The following is a 15,012-nucleotide window of genomic DNA, read 5'->3' on the forward strand; positions in this document are numbered from 1 at the left end:
GTATGATCAGTCTCAGTCCATGTTAATATAAAGCTGTTGAACTAGACTCATTGATTGCAGGCAGGACTAGATTGAAACCCATCTGATTTTGAATAAGGTTAGGATTAATCACAACCCCACATGGCAACATGTGCTTAATTGTTCTCAGCCTTTTTTACAGCAGTGCTGGTATCTAAGCTCTTTGAAAAACAGGTATATTTGCGTAGGCACAAAGCATGATTTGCAAGAAAGGATTTTGTAAGGCTACCTTGACTTTTAGCTTTCTGCCCGGATATTATTTTTAACAGAACAAATTAGAACCTAAATTGCCCTATTTCAACCTTTATGATTTAAGGCAACTTTATAACTTATTTGGAGACATGTAACTGGCAAAGCAGGCATGTGCCTAAGTAAAATTTAACTAGAGGTTATCATGAATAAGAAGACCTATCTGAAGAACATAAGTGGAAAAGAGATCAGTGAAGTTGATGATAGAGTCTTTAAGGACTAGCACAAGTAATTTATTGACAGATAAGATAAATAGTGAACTCTTTACTTTGGAGTTTAAAAAGGGAAATGTGAGCTGGACACCATAAAGAAGAGCAAACTTCTCAGGGGAAGAAGAAGAAAATATGGGAGAAAATAAACATAATGCCAGAGCAGAAAATAGAAATAGTAACAATATATCTGAAGTCTGGCAAAACTTCTGGGCCAAGTAAAATCCGTTCTAGGAAGCTGACTCCTCCCTCACATTTGTTCATTCAACTATTGTGTATTGTCTAGGTTCTAGATTATGAATGCTCTGGGAACTGTTTTGGAACGTTTGTTGTACAATGTCTAGTACAATGGGAACCTTAATTTCAGTGTGGGATCTTTGGATGTTATTACAGTAGAAATAATAAACAGCTATATTTAAAATCCCTTTGGAAATAAGGAATTGCTTCATCAGAGAAAACAAGGTCAAAGCCTGATTTAAAAATTGTTTACTAACAATGGCTGCAATAGGAGCAACTAAATAGGAATGCATTTGTTACAATTATGAGGAGGAAAGAGCAAGCGTCTATTAGCCCCTCCCCCCCTTTGGTTTTCACAGTGACCTGGCTTCTCATGTCTGTCAATAAGATTGTAACATCCTGTGCAGCAGATACTGAACTTGGATGATATATTGTATGGGGCCAAGAACATTGTTAGGATTAAACAAAATAATAGTAATAATAATAACTAGTATTTATTTTTTTAAAAATACAAAAAAAGTGTAATGTAAGGGTGCTGGCTGGGCAGAGATATGGGCCAAATACTCAGCTGGTGTAACTGGTGTAGTTCTGATTTAGAACAAAGTCAATAGAGCTACGCTGATTTACTTTGGCTGAAGATCCTGTCCTATATGTGCCCTGATCTCCATTGGCTAAAAGGGCATAGTTGCAGAAAGGCTTTAGCATATGATTGAAATCCTGGCCTCATTGAAGTCAATAAGGGTTTTGCCATTGACTTCAGTGGAACTAGGATTTTACTCTGGATGTCTGTTTCACTCAGTACTTCGTGCCCTATTATTATTTTGTATTTATTCCTCTCTCATTTTCTCCTTCACATTCTAGCCCAAATTAAGAACAAAACCATGGCCTGGAGTCACTAATGTATTAGGTGTGAGAAGGGGCTGCACATTGACAGTCATTTCCCCAAACACTTCCTGCCTAGTGCAGGGAGGAAAGGTAAGAATGAATGCTGCTATGCTGGTATCTCCTCTCGCCCCCTTTGGAGAGTCTATCACTTCTTCTGATGTTAGGGTGCTCTGCTCCTTACGCACTGGGAAAGCAAGAAGCAGGTTTGCTTGTGACCACTGTGCAGGAACACAAAAGGGTGAAAGAAAGGCTCTTTTCACCAATCCCTTGTACACCTACAGAGGACTAATTGGATCCTAACGCTAAAATTTCATTGCTCTGTCCTTTTGCTGCTTATATCTCAACTTAAAATAGCCTGCCCCTACCTTGTTTTCTCTTTTATACTTTACTTTCTCAAGAACAATCACTCAGCTTCTCCCAGCCACCATTTAACTAAGTCATCAAAGTATATGAGCTACATTTACACCAAAGGAAGCATTTTTTTTCGGATTTAAAAATAAAGAACCAGATCCTCAGTTGGTGTAAACTGGTATAGCTCCATTGTCCACAATGGAACTATGCTGCTTTACATCAGCAAAGAATATGGCTCAACACTATACACTTTCCTGATCTCTTGTGTCTCAGTGTTATTACAGTAATTCCTCACTTAACGTTGTCCCTGTTAACGTTGTTACATTGCTGATCTATTAGGAAACAAGATTGTTTAAAGTTGTGCAATGCTCCCTTCTAACGTCCTTAGGCAGCTGCCTGCTTTGTCCACTGCTTGCAAGATTCTCTGGAAGAGCAGCCCCTCATTGTGGGGATTAGAACCAGTGGGGGCTGGCAGCCCCCTACCCCCACCCCATCAGCTCCCCTAAATTTCCTGTAAGGTATGTGGCTCGGCAGCTGCCCAGCAGCACTTCAGGTGGCCCTCCCCCACTGCCATGCTGCTCCTGCCCTGCCTTCTAGTTGCTCCCGGGAGCTTCCTGCTTGCTGGGGGAAGAGGGGTGCTGATATCAGGATGTCCCCCTGCTCCTGCCCCCCTGCTCCATACTGTACCCCCTCTCCACAAAGCAGAGGAGGGGGACAGAAGGGAGGGAGCTAGCTGGAAACTGTTGCTTCCTGCCTGATCTGCTTAAAAGGGCAATGTGCTTGAACTGTGGTCAGTGTACTTAAAGGGGCAATGCACGTCTCTCTCTCTCTCTGACTCATGCATGCACTCGCCAGCACTTTGGAACGTCAGCACCTGTGCAGCCGTGCATGTGCTGTCAGGAGGAGGGAGTGGTGCGCTCCAGCTGGATAGTGTGGGCTCATCATCATGTTAAGTTTTTGCAGGGAAGAGTTTGCAGCTACTGCCCTGCATTTATTGTGTTTCCTCCCTCCTGCCTCAGTCCATGCTGCCTTGTAGAGTGTGATGCTACATTAACAACAGCCTATTAACCCTTGAGGGCTCAGCCGAGTGCTAGTTCATCATTTAGCAGGAAGGCATTCCCTGGAAAATATTCCACCCGCTTACTCCACCACCTCAACCAAGCTTCACAATCATTCATTGCTGTGTACAATATTAAACTGTTTAAAACTTATACTGTATATGTATATAATGTCTTCTGTCTGGCAAAAAAAAAATTCCCTGGAACCTAACTGCCCCCATTTACATTAATTATGGGGAAATTGGATTCGCTTAACATCGTTTCGCATAAAGTCGCATTTTTCAGGAACGTAACTACAACATTAAGTGAGGAGTACTGTAGAATAGTACCTAAACCTACAGAAAATAGTTGTTTGTGGAAGAACTATAGAATGAAAATGCATGGCAGACAAAAGTAGCAGAATATAGACAAACTGTGGCACAAAAATAAAAGGAAAATATATTGCTTTAAAAAAAATAAACAATTTTGAAGATAAACGTTTATTGTTTCTGCTGAATTTCTTGCCAAAGATAATTGCCATATTACAAAACATCTGTGATGCTCCACTGAGACAGATGACATGTAGAAGGATGAACAGAAAATTGCAAGGCTGCCTGAAATAACGATAAAAATAATTCTGAAAATGTCTTAAAGTGGAATATTATATTCTGACATGGTTATTCAATATCCATCAAAGAAGAGTAAGGACAGATAAAGATTAAACTAATCCCACCACAAATATAAAATGAATGAAAAGTAAACATCTGATTGTTGGATTATATTAGGCTCAACATTTTCTTTAGGCACACAGACAAAACTGATCAATCTGGTTCCTAATGAATAGATTCTTTAAAAAGAACCAAATTAGAAGTGAATGTAATGTATATGTCCTCAGCAATTCTGAATGGAAATGGAAGCTGAGATTGGGCTTGTTGATGTGACTTTCAAACTACATGAATAAAATACTCACTTCAGAATGGCTGAGCTTTATACCAAAGCTTTCCTGATAGTTTCTCCCTTTCTGCATGCTTATGCTTGAAAGAGTACTACTTCTGGTCCTTCGCTGCCCGTGCATATAGGTATCTGTGAGTATCTCTCGCATACAAATGTCTCAAGAGGATTTCATATGTGCTTTTGTGACTTGAATGTCATCACTTGCAGCCAAAGCCACAAAAGCATCTAAAACTTTACTGTCATCTTCCAAAGCAAGAAAATGTTTCAGCAGAGAACCTGTCAGACATGTCACACTGGTCTCTTCCACAAAAGACATCTAGGCTAAGCAAGCCTCTTGTATTTTCCTTGACCCAAAAGCATTTTGCCTGCTTGTACTAATTAATCTTGATGTAGCACCTTTCTAAGCAATTATTCACCAAAATAGACATATTCAAACATATATTTATTCAAAAGTTGCATTTTAAAAGTCCAATTTTGGTGCTCACTCACAGTCTGCTACCATCTGTAAAGGGCACACACAATACACTGCTGTCATAATATTTAGCCAAACACTGTCTTATGAGGTATTATTTAAAAAGTGGTGGCATGCTGCTCATAAACATCATTGCATGAAATATGTATGGGCTGTGTATAAAGAGTTATGGATCGGTGCTGGAAATGTGTTCCTGAAATATATTTTGGAGGCAGTTGATAACAAGCATGCCCTAGGGCTTGATTACAAGCAAAAGATAATGGAAGTACATTTACATCTAAGATAAACAAAGTGAAAGCCCATTAAAAAAATCAAATTGACCAGACGATGAGGAAGACATCATGGTGTCTGCACACCAGCTGGGGAGAAGAACCCTCTCTGGGATATACACTTCAAAGGAGTATATTTCAAAGGTTTACTGGACAATAAAAAAGAAGGGGTGAGAAATCCCTTATTTATCCATCACTTAAGGGACAAAAAAGCCAGCCCTTTTTGAATCTGTAAAAGGTGGATCCCTCAGACATTGAGGACACTGAGATCTGACTGTAGGTGAGAAATTAACAGAAACAATAGATCACAATTGTGGAGATTTAAACACTGGAAAGCATGTATATTTTTTTATTTGTGACCATTTTCTGTTTCTATTATCTCTGCTTAGTATCACATAAATCTATTCTTTATTAATAAACAACCTTGTTTTATTATAAATTCCTCTCAGTGCTGTATATTAAGGTAAAAAGTGTGTCCTCAGCTGAACTAACAGGCTGGTGTGTGTGTGTACTGTCTCTTTGGAAACAGCAAACTTAATAATTTCTGTGAGTGTGCCATGAGAGGCACTGGACACCACGGAGAGACATCTCTGGGGGACTCAGAACTGAGGTTTACTGAATGTTACCTGCAAGGTTTAGACTGGAAGAGTCTTAAGGAGTTTGCTGAAAAGGCAGAAAGACGGGTGTGGAGGGAGCTGTCTCACAGTTTAAGTTCCAGCAAAGCTCTCTCTTGCTAAATCAGAGAGGTAACACAGTGGCTTTTGGTACTGGACTCCCTGAGGAGAGTGTCACACCATGCCACTGAAATTGTTGGGAATTTCAATGGGAGCATGGCCCCTCAATGTCAGTATCTGGGTAGATCATTAAGTTGTACCCAGGTATCTGCCTCTTTAAAAAATAATGAGTCCAATATGTTTCTAAAATTGTATACAATGCAAATGTATATCAGCCTTCTTTATGGTATATTCCAAAGTCAGGACACATATCTAAAGATAGTGAATATACTCATGAATTATTAAGCCAAGTGACCAAAAGCTGCTTCTATGTTGTGCAGGGCTCCCATTGAAAGGAATAGGAGTCTTTTATAGTCAGATGTTAGATATTTAACAGGTGAAGTGTCAGCACAAAGCTGCTTTAGTTATGTCTCATTCCAGACACTAAGGTGACCCATATTAATCAGACAAGATTATGACTTTAGGTTTGTTGTTTGTTTAAGTTTTGTTCATACATAATTTTCAGGTATATTGGAAAAAATGTTTTTGACACAACAAGCCTACAGGAAAGTTTTCAATATTCACCCCCCAAAAGGATTTGGGGCCAGATTCTGCTTACTGGGATGTGTTGCCTTCAATTATGTTACAGATAGCTTAGCAGAATTTGGTCCTTGGTATATGACTACTTCAAAAAAGCACAGCTAACATCTTTCCAACTGTAATGGGGAATTTTTATTACATAAAAATATAAATTAGTGGAAGGCTAACTTTTATCAGTTTGGTTCATTAAGAGAGGGAAAGAGGATGGGGATAATATTCCTTTTGTATAAAACTTGCCATTCTATGCTTTTTAGACAAAATAAAGATCTAATTAAAATTCCGAAACAGTGATTTTAATCAGGTTATAGCACTGTGGAGCTTTTAGCAGGGAGTATATTAGAAGCTGTAGAATCCATAGGCACAGCAAGTATTCATTTAAAAATATGATTCAAGCCATTCCACATTAATAGTCATACGTAATATTCAAAGGTCTTTTCCTCACTTTAAATTTCCTAATGGAAAATCATACATCTTAATATTAACAGTATAAGTAGGGCCAAAGATCAGTTACAGCATTTTCTCTGATAAGTAGTAATAAAAATAAGCTTATGAAAACTACAAAATGCAATCATAATTTAAATATTTGCTATGAATCCAATATAGTACCCCATGAAACCAATCACTTCTTTTTCTGCAAGAATAACCAACTTTGATTCCCTCCATTGCTTATTTCTTGATAAATAATACTGACTCTTAATAAAAGATTTGCTGTCACTATCAGATGGATGGATCTGTGTTTGGACAGATGGATTTGTAAGCACATGAATATTTTAGAAAAATTGACTGTGATGTGAGTATAATATTTTATTATTTTCAAACTTCATTTAAAGTAGAAAAGTCATTAAAGCTTTGTTCTCTTTTCAAATTATTCAGAAAGCAAGTCACTACTACAGAATAAGCAAACCACATGTGGCTAAATTGTGGCCAAAAGGTGCAAAAAGTTCCCTGCTCTTTCATGCTTGTACAACTGCTGGGTACAAATGCAGTCTCTACATTCTGCTGAGCACAGGGATGACTCTTTTAATCACCCCCAGGGTTGCAAGAGAACCAAAATGTAGAGGGGAGAAAGTGGGACCATGACAAGAGTGTGCTACAACCTTGAGGGGGTGTAGCAGCAGGTATACACCCATTGCTCCCCGGGGAAATTCATAATAAATTACTTCTTTGAAGAACTGAACTTAATGCAAAGCCCAACCGGGTAAATACAATTTTCCCCTTTGTATCCTAACAATTTTTCCATGCACAACTTTGTTGGGTGTTTCTTAATAGAAATTCAACTGTGCTCAAGTTTCAAAATACCACCAAATTTGGAATGGGTGGAAACAGAGGAGGAAACCGCCAAGCTGCAAAATGTCCAGACACATAGTGGAAGTGAAGGTTGTAGGCAACTAGAGAAGATTCAGGGTTAATGGAAAGCCCTACACAGGAGCTGAAATAACAGCACATTTATACAATAAAGTGAAAAAGGATATAATGAAGTAATTGTACCCATTGCATTCATCTTTAATCTTGTCTCCTTTATATTGTCCTCCTTATATTACTTTCCACATAAGCAAGCACTATACATATGAGGAAAATGTGGAATTGTGACTGCGCGGTCTGGAGCAGAGGAGATCCACAAAAGCACCATCAGATCAAAGAGTAGACCACAGTATGAAAAAGTTTAGAGAACCACTGTTTAAGTAAATAGCTTTCATAGTTTTCATAAGATGTATTTAATTATTTAAAATAATTTAAGGTTCTTCAGTGCATAGGAAATTCTGGCTAGAGTCGAATATGCTGTCACTCTGCAATTTCCCTCAAAAACTAAACATAGAAAGAGAATTAGAGCTGTTCAAACATTGAAAATTTGAGATTAATGTTAAACACTACCACAATCTTGGATGAAATGTTCACAAAAATTGTTTGCCCTTTTCCCCCAGATCTACATATATTCTTCCAGTCCTAGACCATACATGAGGAGAGACTTCAGCCACAATGTTAAATCCTTTAGGGCCAAATTCTGATATCCTTTCCCTGGAATAGTACCTTTCACCATGAGTATTTCCATTGACATCAGTTGGATTACTTGTGCAGTAAAGTACTATTCAGTGTCAGTGAGCGGATCCCAATCTAGCACTTAGATCTTATTCAGTTCCCATTGATGTCAATGGGAGTTTTTCCTGAGTAAGGACTAAAGAATTTTAGCCTACACAGAATTATACAAAAACACTCAGTTTGGTATTACTTAATTGTAATTTACATTGTGTTCTCACAAAACTGGGTGACTGGGCAACAAAATGGCAGATGAAATTCAATGTTTGATAAATGCAAAGTAATGTACATTGGAAAACACAATCCCACCTACACTTATAAAATGGAGGGGTCTTGTAGCATGGTGATGACTCACCGGCACGGCGCCGCCCACTGGTCACCCTGGGAATTAGCTCTCCAGCTCCAGAGCGCCCTCTGCTGGCCAATGTCCCACTTGCCACTGGCCCCCCATGTCCCTCCCAGACCCCAGTGCCCCTTCCCTCAGGGTTCTGCCCTCTGCAGTACCCCGCAATCTCTGGGTCTCCCCTCCCCAGGGAACCCCCAACCCTCTATCCCCACATTGCCTCAGTGGCTATTGCCAGTCATCATCTAGCCCCTGCTCACTGGGGCAGACTGCACTCTATAAACCACTCATCATCAGCAAGGGGGGTTTGGACCTGCTGCCTTTGCCTAACCCTGGGCTGCACCTCTGCAACCCCAGTACCTGCTCTGGGCCTTCAGCAAGGCCTGCAGCCTGGGGGTTTCTCAGGCTGGAGCTCCTCTGGCCTTTCCCCAGCCCTACTCCACTCTAGGTACTCTGCTGAGCTCCCAAGCAGCCAGGCCCATCTCTCTCCACCACTAGAGAGAGACTCTCTGAGCTGCTGCCTCACAGCCCTTTTATAGGGCCAACTGTGGCCTGATTGGGGCATGGCCCCAGCTGTGGCTGCTTCTCCAATCAGCCTATCCTTTTTCAGGAGCGGGGCAACTGCCCCGCTACAGGTCTTAATTTGCCCACCCACTTCCCGGAACCCAATAAGTACAGGTCTAAATTAGCTGTTACCACTCAAGAAAAAGATCTTGGAGTCATTGTGGATAGTTCTCTGAAAACATTCATTCAATGTGTAGTGGCAGTCAAAAAAGCTAACAGAATCATAAAGAAAAGGATAGATAATAAGACAGAAAATATCATATTGCCTCTATATAAATCCATGGTAGGCCCTCATCTTGAATACTGCATGCCGATGTGGTTGCGCCATCTCAAAAAAGATATATTGGAATTGGAAAAGGTTCAGAAAAGGACAATAAAAATGACTAGGGGTATGGAATGGCTGCCATATGAGGAGAGATTAATAAGACTGGGACTTTTCAACTTGCAAAAGAGATGATTAAGGGGGGATATGATAGAGGTCTATAAAATCATGACTGGTGTGGAGAAAGTAAATAAGGAAATGTTATTTACTCCTTCGCATAACAAAAAAACAAGCAGTCACCCAATGAAATTAATAAGCAGCAGGTTTAAAACAAACAGAAGGAAGTATTTCTTCACACAATGCACAGTCAACCTATAGAACTCCTTGCCAGAGGATTTGTGAAGGCCAAGACTACAATAGGGTTAAAAAAAGAACTAGTTAAATTAATAAAGGATAGATCCATCAATGGCTATTAGCTAGGATGGGCAGGGATGGTGTCCCTAGCCTCTATTTGCCAGAAGCTGGCAATGGGCGACAGGGGATGGATCACTTGATGATTGCCTGTTCTGTTCACTCCCTCTGAAGCACCTAGCATTGGCCACTGTTGGAAGACAGGACACTGGGCTAGATGGACCTTTGGTCTGAGCCAGTATGGTCGTTCTTATGTTATGTTCACTGAGATTAGGATGTGACCACCAAAAGTATTTCACATGCAGCTCAGACAGTTTTTCTCCTAAATGTCTGAAGGTGGAAGACTGGCTTAAATACTTTTTTACCTAGTTATCATGAATAGTGCTACTTTAAGGAAACCAAGAACCTGAACGAACATTAAGGATGATATTAAAATCTCATGACTATTAAAAGGGTAACAGACTACATACTGCAATGTAATTAGTCACCGGTATCAAGAAGATGACCCCTTTTTAGCACATTGCTCAGCTTAATAGCAGTCATTTAAAATATTTTTCTTTGTGATATACTATTACTGATGTAGACCATTGAGTTCAGGGTTGATTAAAACAATTTTTTACCATACTTGATAATCAGATTGTTAAAAAGTAACAGTAAGTGTTGGATTGTCAATTAACAAGCCAAAGATTAATGCTGCTGATGATAATAAGATGAAAGTGTGCAGGGGCACCTTCATCAGCACTGAACAGAAAAAAATCCTTCAAAACACCGCTGATAAAATGAATCTCTGGAACAGCTTTTACACCTTCCCAACCTATGCCATTAATCTCTATGCATGGCATATTTACCAAAATCTCCCTTCATACCCCTCTGTTAGCTCCAGAGTTGTGTGATAGTTGTCATGAAGGTCTTTCTGTGTATAACTCCACAGTCAGAACGTGGGTCATCCATCCACCTTTTACTAGGTGGGGACTACTTTGATCGTCTTCCATTTAACTTACCAGACAAAATATGGTACCTATTTTAATTCCTGTCTTCTGAAAGTGAACCTCATATATTACTGTAGCAGACAACGCCTTTTCATTTGTGAGTGGCTTACTATCTTCTTACTATAGCCACAATAGCAGGAACAGAGGAGAGGCAAACAGAAGGAGTTCGCCTGGGCGGGAGTTCCCACAGAGTTTTTGCCTTTCAGGCTTCTGTGAGCAGTAAAAACAACATCTGAAAAGGCTCTTAGAAGGAAGACAATATGGATAGTGAGCGATCAGCTGTTGTGACCTGCACAGGATGTGCCATGTTTGTCTTTCTTCCAGAGGACAGAAGCGACTTTGTCCATACGACATGCAAGCTGGTTTCGATATTGGAAGAGAAGGTTAAAGGAATAGAGACCCTAGTATTATCAGAGAAAATGAAGACTTTCTGGATAGAAATCAGCATTTGGTACTGTAGGCACAGCATGCTGAAGAATCCCAGAGGGCAGTGGGAAGAAAATTGGCAGCATGTGACCTCCAGAAGAAGAAAAGGAGGACCCATGTACCCCCAATGCAGATAGAGCTAAGAAACCATGCAGGCTCTCTGCACAGGTACTATGGCAGAGAATGGTTTGGAAGAGTCCTCTGAGGGAAGGGATCAGAAGGAGACCCCATTGACTGGAAGGCATGGGATCCATTGTCATAGGGATGGGGGTTCCACGACTACCATTCCCAAGAGGAGGAGACAGGTGGTGATGGTTGGGGACTCCCTCGTAAGGGGGATAGAGTCATCCATCTGCTGTCCGGACCGGGAAAGTGTGGTGCTTGCCTGTAGCTAGAATTCAGGATCTGACAGAGTGTCTGGCGAGACTGATCAAGCCCTCAGACTGCTACCCCTTGCTACTCCTCCATGAGGGCACCAATGATACTACCAAGAATGACCTTGAGTGGGTCAGTGCTCTGGGAAGAAGGATAAAGGAGTTTGAGGCACAAGTCGTGTTCTCGTCCATCCTCCCTGTTGAAGGAAAAGGCCCAAGTAGGGCTCATAGAATTGTGGAAGTAAATGCGTGGTTATGTAGGTGGTGTCGGATAGAGGGCTTTGGATTCTTATACCATGGGATGTTGTTCCAGGAAGAAGGATTGCTAGGAATAGATGGGATCCACCTAATGAAGAGAGGGAAGAGCATCTTCGCAGGCAGGCTTGCTAATCTAGTGAGGAGGGCTTTCAATTAGGTTCGCCGCGGGATGGAGACCTAAGCACTGAGGTAAGTGGGTAAGTGGGATACCGGGAGGAAACACAAGGATGAGGGTGCAACAGGGGAGGCCTCCTGATTCATACTGAGAAAGTAGGGCAATTGGTTAGTTATCTTAGGTGCCTGTACACAAACGCAAGAAGCCTGGGAAATAAGCAGGAAAAATTGCAAGTCCTGGCACAGTCAGGGAACTATGATGTGACTGGAATAAGAGACTTTTTGGAGTAACTCACATGACTGGAGCACTGTCATGGATGGGTATAAACTGTTCAGGAAGGACAGGCGGGGGAGAAAAGGTGGAGGAGATGCCCTGTATGTAAAAGAGTGGTATGATTGCTCATAGCTCCAGTATGAAACTGGAGAAAAGCCCGTTGAGAGTCTTTGGGTTAAGTTTAGAGGTGAGCGCAACAAGGGTGATGTCGTGGTGGGCATCTGCTATAGACCACCAGACAAGGAGGATGAGGTAGATGAGGCTGTCTTTGAACAACTAACAGAAGTTTCCAGATCACAGACCCTGGTTCTCATGGGAGACTTCAATCACCCTGACATCTGCTGGGAGCAATACAGGAGTGCAGTACAGGAGAGCAATACAGCAGTGCACAGACAATCCAGGAAGCTTTTGGAGAGCGTTGGGGACAACTTGCTGGTGCAGTGCTGGAGAAACCAACTAGGGGCCCTGTTCCTCTTGACCTGCTGCTCACAAACAGGGAAGAATTGGTAGGGGAAGTAGAAGTGGGTGGCAACCTGGGCAGCAGTGACCATGAGATGGTCGATTTCCAGATCCTGACAAAAGGAAGAAAGGATAGCAGCAAAATATGGACCTCGGACTTTAGAAAAGCAGACTTTGACTCCCTAAGGGAAATGATGGGCAGGATGAGGCTAATATGAGGGTGAAAGGAGTCCAGGAGAGATGGCTGTATTTTAAAGAAGCCTTATTGAGGGAGCAGGCTGATGTGATTGAAGAGCCATTGGCCATTATCTTTGAAAACTCGTGGTACTCAGGGGAGGTCCCTGATTATTGGAAAAAGGCACATATAATACCCATCTTTAAAAAAGGGAAGAAGGAGAATCCAGGGAACTACAGACCGGTCAGCCTCACCTCAGTCGCCAGAAAAATCATGGAGCAGATCCTCAAGGAATCCATTTGGAAGCACTTGTAGGAGAGGAAGGTGATCAGGAACAGTCAACATGGATTCACCAAGGGCAAGTAATGCCTGACCAACCTGATTGCCCTCTATGATGGGATAACTGGCTCTGTGGATATGGGGAAAGCGGTGGACATGATATAACTTGACTTTAGCAAAGCTTTTGACATGGTCTCCCACAGTGTTCTTGCCAGCAAGTTAAAGAAGTATGGACTAGATGAATGGAATATAAGGTGGATAGAAAGCTGGCTAGATCGTCAGGCTCAACGGGAGTGATCAACGGCTCGATGTTTAGTTGGCAGCCGGTATCAAGTGGCGGGCCACAAGGGTTGGTCCTGCCCCCCCCCCCCACACACTACAGTCTTGGGCCCCCCACTACAGAAAGGATGTGGACAAATTGGAGAGAGTCCAGCGGAGGGCAATGAAAATAATTAGGGTCCTGCAGCACATGACTTCTGAGGAGAGGCTGAGGGAATTGGGTTTATTTACTCTGCAGAAGAGAGGAATGAGTGGGAATTTGATAGCAGACTTCAACTACGTGAAGGGGGGTTCCAAAGAGGATGGAGCCAGGCTGTTCTCAATGGTGGCAGATGACAGAACAAGGAGCAATGGTCTCAAGTTGCAGTGGGGGAGGTCTAGGTTGGATATTAGGAAAAACTATTTTAGTAGGAGGGTGGTGAAGCACTGGAATGGGTTACCTAGGGAGGTGGTGGAATCTCCATCCTTAGACGTTTTTAAGGCCCGGCTTGATAAAACCCTGGCTGGGATGATTTAGTTGGGGTTGGTCCTGCTTCGAGCAGGGGGTTGGACTAGATGACTTCCTGAGGGTCTCTTCCAACCCTAATCTTCTATGATTCTATTATTCTAATGTCAAACATCTTCCTTGTAGAAGGCATTTGAAAAACCTACAGCCTTTGCTTCTGAATGTTTGTTAGGATTATTTATTTCTATTTTGTGATTCTTTGTAATTGTTAGTTTTCTACACACTCCTTTTAACTTCCTGTGATAACAAACAATAGTTTTCCTCAACTGCAGAATGGCTTTTGTGTATCTACAGTGCTTCCCGAGTTTTTCCTCCCCTTTTTGCCTTCATTTCTTTTACCCTTTTTTCAAGGACACTGACTTATTCACCACTTCTATTTACTACAAATCAATTTCTTCACTTTTCATTACTTTGTTCTGAGTTGGTATAGCAGCACTTTGTGTCTGCATATTGTAGTAGTAACCTTTGTCCTTAGTTTTCATGATAGTAAAACCTAAACATCCAAATGACTGCATTAGCATGTTCTAATTGACTTTAATTTCTTGTGGCTCATTTAGTTTGAAGTCTCTACACACCTTGTAGATTATTACAAGTATAGAACATCTGTTGTCCTATGTTTAATGTATATAAAATTCAATCAGGCTATCGTGAATGAATGGCCAGAGAGCTCATAAACATAAATACATGTGTAATACTGCATATTTATTCTTTGCAGATATTACCTTGATCCTGTGCAATACCATATTACACTGTGTATAAAATATTAAGAAGAGTGTTCCTTACTAAATTGGGCAGGTAGGGGATGGGCATAGGACTTTGGGACACTGATACATTGGCCCAGAAGGTCCATTGACCTATCTGACTTCTCTATCAATCCTTACCATTGTATATTCTGTACAATATTTCTCCATATAATGGGCCATATCTTCAGCTGGTTTACACCTCATGAGGATCTGGCCCAATACATTTAATGGAAATTTCATGCAGCATATATTTATGGTTGCCTGATTTTTTAAATAATTTTTTCCAGCAATTCTGTGTCTCCAGCATTTTCTTTGATTCTTTCTGACATTTTCTGTCTCCTGTGACTCAGTTATTTTTTCAGTGTGACACTTTTACACACATGCAGGAGAGCTGTTCCTCAAACCTACTGTTATGCTGCACATTCAATCCTTCTGGATAAACTGGTGACATAATGTTCATCTTTAACAGCACAATAACTAGCATAAATGGTATCAGATTTGTTAAGGAAGTTCTGCCTATTGTACTGAG

The sequence above is a fragment of the Emys orbicularis genome, chromosome 6 (genome assembly GCF_028017835.1).
Source record: "Emys orbicularis isolate rEmyOrb1 chromosome 6, rEmyOrb1.hap1, whole genome shotgun sequence".
Classification (NCBI taxonomy): Eukaryota; Metazoa; Chordata; order Testudines; family Emydidae; genus Emys; species Emys orbicularis.